We start from the raw sequence: 7486 nt of genomic DNA on the forward strand, positions 1-7486 counted from the left end.
TGGTCGGCTCGGAGTCAGTATACTGTGTCTGTGTGTGGTATTCATGTTAAACTGCGGCATGGTATCTCAGTGAGCTCGCACTATAAATCGGCATCAGTCCGGACCAGTACAAGCACCCTCCACACACACACGTGCATGCACGTCGCTATATAAGTGCAATAATCTTGGACGCCACGTGAAACCCAATTTCACCTCACCACTCACACAATTGCACAAAACAAGTAAACGTTTGTTTGTGTGTTGCCTGACGCCAAAAAGTAGTACCCCTGTCATCTTGTTGTAGCCTTAAAGAATTATATATTTGCAGTCTCTATCTGGGGAATGTGCTAAGAAGTCTTGTCCCGAGACCTCTATGTGTCAAATAGATCGACACGGACGTCCATCGTGTGTTACAGGTAACACGTGAATATAATTGATTCAGTTTAAGTGGAGTGAGTATGGTTTTACGCCGCTTTTAGCAATATTCCAGCAATTCCGGCGGGGGACACCAGAAATGGTCTTCACACATTGTACCCATGTCGGGAATCGAACCCGGATCTTCGGCGTGACGAGCGAACGCTTTAACCACTCGGCTACCCGACCACCCTGATTCAGTTTCAAGTATTTCTCGTAGAAAGGCAAACACCCAGCAAGCAAACAACTCATGGTGTGTTCGTTTATCATCAAAAAGGTGTGTAGTTTGAATCCGAGGCTAGCTGCCACTGGTGTACCTGCTCCAGATATATTCACAGTTCTGGTGACTGACATATACTTACTTTCGTCCCAAATTGTATTTCGAGAGCGCAAAATCAGAAATGTACATTGTGGGGGTTTGAAGGCCGGCCATTTCAGCTCTGTCTCCTTATGTGTTTTCTTTATGAAGCATCGAATGATTTGAACCTTGATTCAGATATTGGAAACCCCAAGCTGCCAATGATTATACGGGTGGCCCAGTTGTCTAAGGCGCCGCAATTCGATGTGCAGAGTTGCGTCCCTTGGGCACGCAAGGAACAATATGACCGTGGGATCGAATCTCGGTTTGCTTGGATTATGTTTATAGGTTTGTCAACAACCTACCCGTGTTCGTATTTCACCAAAGTGTTAAACGTCTAAGACCTGCATCAAACCTGCATTTGAAGCATATTAACCCTCCGTGTCCTATTACAATACTGTAATAGCGGCATTTTTTGTACTTCTGTAATTGACGTCATTACACGTTGACGAATTTGTAGAAAATTCTCATCGATCTATCTAAATCATGGAAAAACATAAATTTTCATTGGTGTACTCTTCGCAGGATTTCACTTTCCCACGTGGCGCAGTTTTAAAAATCTAAAGAACCAACAATTCCATATGTTCACTTTTTGATTCACGGACGTAAAAGTATGATTTTCTTATGAATAATTAATAAACTATCGACATTACAAAACTCCTATGTTTCAGCATATTTCTGATTTTTTATATTTTTTATTTTTACTGTGTCTAAAATAAACCTGCTATTTTTACTTGTTTGCGCGATTAATACGACTCAATATTTGCTAAGGGCCCAAACTGTCATCTTCAGCAGTTGTTGAACAGTATATCTATGGTTGTATACCAGAACATAGTGAATGCATAGGCGTCACAACCGCTTACACAACAGCCTGCTTTGAAGAATTTACACGCGAATCAGATAAATTATCAATCGAATATTTATGAACCCAGTGTATATCTTGTGTTGTCGCATATACCACAAAAATTTCATGTCTACAGAGATAAATAATTTACTCGTGGTTCGTGAATGACTGCCATTACACCTGCTAATGCAATAATTTCTGATTCACTCAATGACATCAATATGGTATTCAACAAAACAACAAGCGAAAATACATCATCAATACTCCTTGGATATTGATATTTTTCAGCCGCAAAACAAGATGTCTTTTATCAAAACTGTAAGCTTAAATATTTAACATCGCCCCCAATCTTGCAACGATGTAAACTGACGTCCAAAAGAGACTTTACCAGAGTTTGAAATCACTCTTGCTCAAAAACAACTTAACATACATGCTTGAAGTAAAGTGTATTGAGAAGATCAATATATCAACATAATCAACACTGAACATGACAATCATACCGCGACCGAGAATGACGTCAGAGCCCCCCAAAGTTTGGTGTGGAACAAAACTCGAGCTTTCAGAATCATGGACAATAGGCAGAGTACATAAACAATCGCTCACGTTCAATAACAAGTCATTAGTAGCGTGTGTGACCACCAAATGCCTCAATGCACACCAAAACTCTTCGACGCACAGAAATGTAGTCGTCTGATGAGGTCACGTGGGATTTGACGCCATTCTTCTTGGAGGGCCAAGATCAGTTCTTGTCGGTTGGCTGGTGAGTGTGGTCGTTGTCGAACACGACGATCCATCAAGTCCCAGAGGTGTTCTATGGGGGACATGTCGGGTGAGCGTGCAGGCCACGGCAATACGTTGACGTTGTTGGCTGCGAGGAAGTTAGTGACAATTCTGGCTGTATGGGCTCTAGCGTTGTCATGCTGATAAATGACACCACGTGGCTGCTGTTGGAGAAATGGTAGGACAACTGAACGAATAATGTTATCCATGTAACGCTGAGCTGTCAAGTTTCCGTCAACGATGACCAGCGGTGTCCTCTCCTGCCCACAGATCCCTCCCCACACCATGAGACTCCCTCCACCATATGGTACGACATCCTGCACGCAACACGCCGCCGTTCGTTCACCCCTTCGGCGGTAAACACGTTGTCAGCCCTGAACATACAGAATCGACTTTCGTCAGTGAAGACAACCCTCTGCCAGTCACGTCGTTGCCAACGTCGTACAGTCCGGGCCCATCTCAATCGCAGACGACGATGTTGCGCTGTCAATAGCTGTCCTCTGTATGGTCTAAAAGCCCCGATTCCATGAGCCCTGAGTCCCCTGGCCACTGTCTGTCGACTAACCCTGTGATCTAAGGCATTTGTCACCGATGACGTCACTGTCAGGAAACGATTTCGAAGGTGCAAGGTACGCAAGTACCGGTCATCATTGGGCGTGGTCACCCTGGGTCTGCCTGTTCTTGGCCTGTCAGCGATCCGCCCGAAGTTTCGTGCAATATGGGCGTGGCTGGCTCCCATCTGTACCATACCCAAGGCTCGTTCACGTTGTTCGACTGTGAGTTGTGGCATTTCTTTTGTGTTTGTTATCACTGTGGATGTCTGACTTGCCGTTGCAATTGTTTTATACCCTTACCCGCACGTGCATTTGCTGTTGTCCGTGGTGCACGTGTTTTTCACTTTATCGCGGGTTATCTCGCAAACATGTAACAGACGATTAACATTTTTGGCATACACTATTGTTGTATTTAGGTTATGTGTTTTAGATAGACTTCATCGAAAATTGTTTTATACTTTTTCTGAAATTAAATTTTTCAGTTGGTAAAGTTTCTTTTGGACGTCAAAAAGCCTGAAACTTTGGGCGATCCAGACACATTGAGCTGACATGAAATATTAAGTACAGTAAAGAGATTACGTGTGTGTCATGTGAAAAATATGCTTTCTCTTCTTTCGCGGTATGCATTGATCTTCCCAGAATTCAGAGGGTGTGGGCATCCACCGGAAGTTGCAGGTGCCAGTCGGAAGTACCAGGACCAGTATGAAGGCGCTGTTGCAACGTATACGTGTAGGAAGGATTTCATGCCATGCTATGACAAAACCACAAGCCTGTGTCAGTCGTCGGGACAGTGGAAGAACATGACTGGCCTTTGTGCACAGTACAGAATTCATAATCCGGTGAGTAAGACACCCGAGTTGGAGGTTCGAGTTCGAGATCCGTAGTTCTGCAAGGGAGACTGGCACTGATCTTTGTGAACTGTAAATCCGGCGAGTTGGAGGTACGAGTTCGAGATCCGTAGTTCTGTGAGGGAAACTGTCACTGATCTTTGTGGACTGTAAATCCGGCGAGTTGGAGGTACGAGTTAGAGGTCCGTAGTTCTGCAAGGGAGACTGGCACTGGTCTTTGTGAACTGTAAATCCGGCGAGTTGGAGGTTCGAGTTCGAGATCCGTAGTTCTGTGAGGGAAACTGTCACTGATCTTTGTGAACTGTAAATGCGGCGAGTTGGAGGTACGATGTGGAGGTCCGTAGTTCTGTGAAGGAACCTTTGTTAACTGAACGAAGGCCCTGTAGTGTTATTTGTCCCACCTTTCTTTGTACACAGGGATATGAGATACATAGACCTTAACATATTTCTTACAGGCTCTGAGCAAGGATTATGCCTTACCGTGTGGGCCATCAAGCAGTTTCAAGGCTACATTTATTGCAACCCCAACTAAAGCTGCCAGGTAATATAAATCAAACGGTTCAAACTCTGTATCAACCCTACCTATCAGTAAAATGGTCAGAAACCGCCAAAGAGGACATATCAACTGTGGGTTTGTAATTATTATCCCTACCATGTAAACACATCCATATTGTCGAGCCTGTTCGAACGTGACTCGTCGGATAAAGATGTAAAGATAGAAACCATTCACATTTGCCATAAATGAATATTTTCAGTTTTTGTTACAGGTTTTTTGCTCAGGTAAAGAGAGGCAAAGATATACCATTCCACTGTGATTTCCGTTTCAACTACCATCAACATTCCAACATGATCGCCATCAATACAGAGTTCCATGGCCGGATAGGCGTCCAGCTGTATCATCCCCAGATACCATTGACTGTCGGACAAGAGGCTGGGATTCAAGTCAGTCTGCACAGAGGAGTGTACCAGGTAGGGCAATGACCTATCGTAGCTTTTTTGTTTCAAGTGGATGGTTACACATGACCTATATAAGGTTGGTCGATGACCGTTTGTGCCTTCTTTTGATGTAGTGGAAAATTACATATGACCTATATAGGGTTGGGCAATGAGTGAAATAAGTGAAATGGTGTTCCCTGCAGATATCATCTACAATGATCGCTGGTGTTCATGCTGATAGAGGAGGGTCATTTAAGGTGAAGCAACTCGCCATGCAGAGTTACTTCACTTACCGCGCTAGAACCTTTGACAGTTGGTTTGAATACCAGGTTCTAGGTTTGTCAGCACCAACCCAGTGTACGTGGGATTCACCAAAATGGTAACCACCAACGACCTGCACCATTTCCGACTGCCCGCTCACATGAAGCTGAGACACAGAAAAAACTATTCAAAGCTCAGATTTTCAAAGGGGCGTTAAACCCAACTCACTCACTCACCCACACAACATGTACCAGGTCAATCATTGGCCTCTTGTACCCTCTAGCGAAAGAGGATACAATTCAAGGGAGGTCAAAAGGGCGGTGTGGTAGCCTAATGGATAAAGCGTACGCTCGTCACTTCAAAGACTCGGGTTCGATTCCCAGCACGGGTACAATGTGTGAAACCCATTTATGGTTTCCCATGCAGTTGTAATACTGGAATATATATGAAAGCAGTAAAACATAACTCACTCAAGGTAGGTAAATAACAAAGAAAAACATGTTTACCCTTATGCCGGCAACCCTCTTAGAAATAACTACAAGAGAAAGATAGTTCTATGGCCGACATCAATAGCAAATCCAACTATAATGACCGCAGTTTCAAACAAACGTCAGACAGCAACTATGTTTCTGTCTAGAAACTCATCAGCACAAAAATCTAGATCAATACGTTTTTTTCTCCTCTGTTGACTTGTCACCCTACGTAGTTAATGATTGTCAGTTATTTGTACGACTAATGAGTTTCACTGCATGAACATGAGACTTTACACACGATAGCCATTACCATTGATAAAGGTTTCTTCTATATCATCACCTCAATTTTGTATTATTTTCAGGATTGAGTTGCAATGCACCATGTTGCCATGTGATTCTCACAGCATTGCGATGCGATGCGATGCGATGCGGTGCGGTGCGGTGCGATGCGATGCGATGCGATGCGATGCGATGCGATGCGATGCGATGCGATGCGATGCGATGCGATGCGATGCGATGCGATGCGATGCGAATAATATCTGCTTGTTGGGGTGGTTACAACACGACACTAAACCGATCCCGTGATCTGTTTCAGCTTGTAGTGGATGGTCACAGCACATACAACTTCACCGAGAGAGTAAGGGGAGTGCTGCCCGATCATGTTCTTATCACCGGAGACGTCCTTGTACGAATGATTGAAGTCAATGTATGATCCAGGACGCACTGACCCTGGTAAACGCTGGTCTGCAGGCCGATCAGATGACGCCTTTGGGGAGGCTTCAGTGGATGGAGGTGGTGTTTATGTCATAGAAGGCATTGTTTCAAAACTGTCTGAAGAGCGTCATTTTATAGTGAGCGAGTGAATATGGTTTTACATCGCTTTCAGTAATATTCCAGCAATATCACAGCTGGGGACATCGGACATGGGCTTAACACATTGTACTCATGTGAGATTCGGTGTGAAGAGTGAACAATATAACCACTTGGCTACCCCATCGCCCTCTTGAGTGAGTGAGTGATAGACAGACAAACGCATTAGTATTTAGTTATAAAACTGAGTGTCAGCTCAATAGGATCGGAACACCAAAAGGGGCTACAGTCAGTGACATTTACAACCTTTACAGTAAAAATAAGGAAGGATATGGTACTTACAGACCAAGGATCATTATCGGTGATTTGAAACCACACACACAATATCCTGGTGCAGCTCAGGTCGTTCTTAACATGACAACCAGGCGTAAAATTAACGACATATTCAAGTCGGGCTATTCAAGATAAATGGTGTTTGCAAATGAACCTTTTGGTTGATTCTATTTTGTTTGGACTGGCGTGGCGATTGTAAATACCCCCAAGACATTACTGTAAGTTAGTGTCAGCATCGTAAAACGTCGACGGCTTGAGGCACACACGACGTCAGCCTGGTCACTGATGATAACTTGTATTGTGGCATTGTGGGGCAAGGACACGCCCACACATATGGGTGGCAGATGTTGGTACCTACAAGGATTGTCAACACGCCAATTGACTACTAGTATTTCACTGCAACTGTTCAAATTATAAACTGAAAACATGTAAATATTTTTACATATTGACATCTTATTATTCAAATAAATTTAACACAGCCTCTGGTGTCAGCATTATATTGAGAGGAGGGGTGGATTTATTACCCTGCACTCAGACTGTAAATAATTGACTCTGGGCCAGGCAAACAACTGGTAGCTTTCATGAGCAAAGTTCCACGCCGTCGAAGAACGATGACACACCATCAGCTCGTCTCACTAGGTCTAAGGGACCGCAGCGCAACGATTATTGTAATTCCAACACTTTAAATGGAGAAATATTATTGAAATATACGCAAAATATAGAAAAACGTTTACATGTACGTGGAATATAGAAAAACCATTTACATATATGTAGAATGTAGAAATGCCATTTACATGTATGCAAAATGTAGAAATATCATTTACATGTACGTGGAATGTAGGAATACCATTTATATGTATGCAAAATGTAGAAATATCCTTAACATGTATGCAGAA

The sequence above is a fragment of the Haliotis cracherodii genome, unplaced genomic scaffold, assembly GCF_022045235.1.
Source record: "Haliotis cracherodii isolate W230 unplaced genomic scaffold, xgHalCrac1.p SCAF_10, whole genome shotgun sequence".
Taxonomy (NCBI): Eukaryota; Metazoa; Mollusca; class Gastropoda; order Lepetellida; family Haliotidae; genus Haliotis; species Haliotis cracherodii.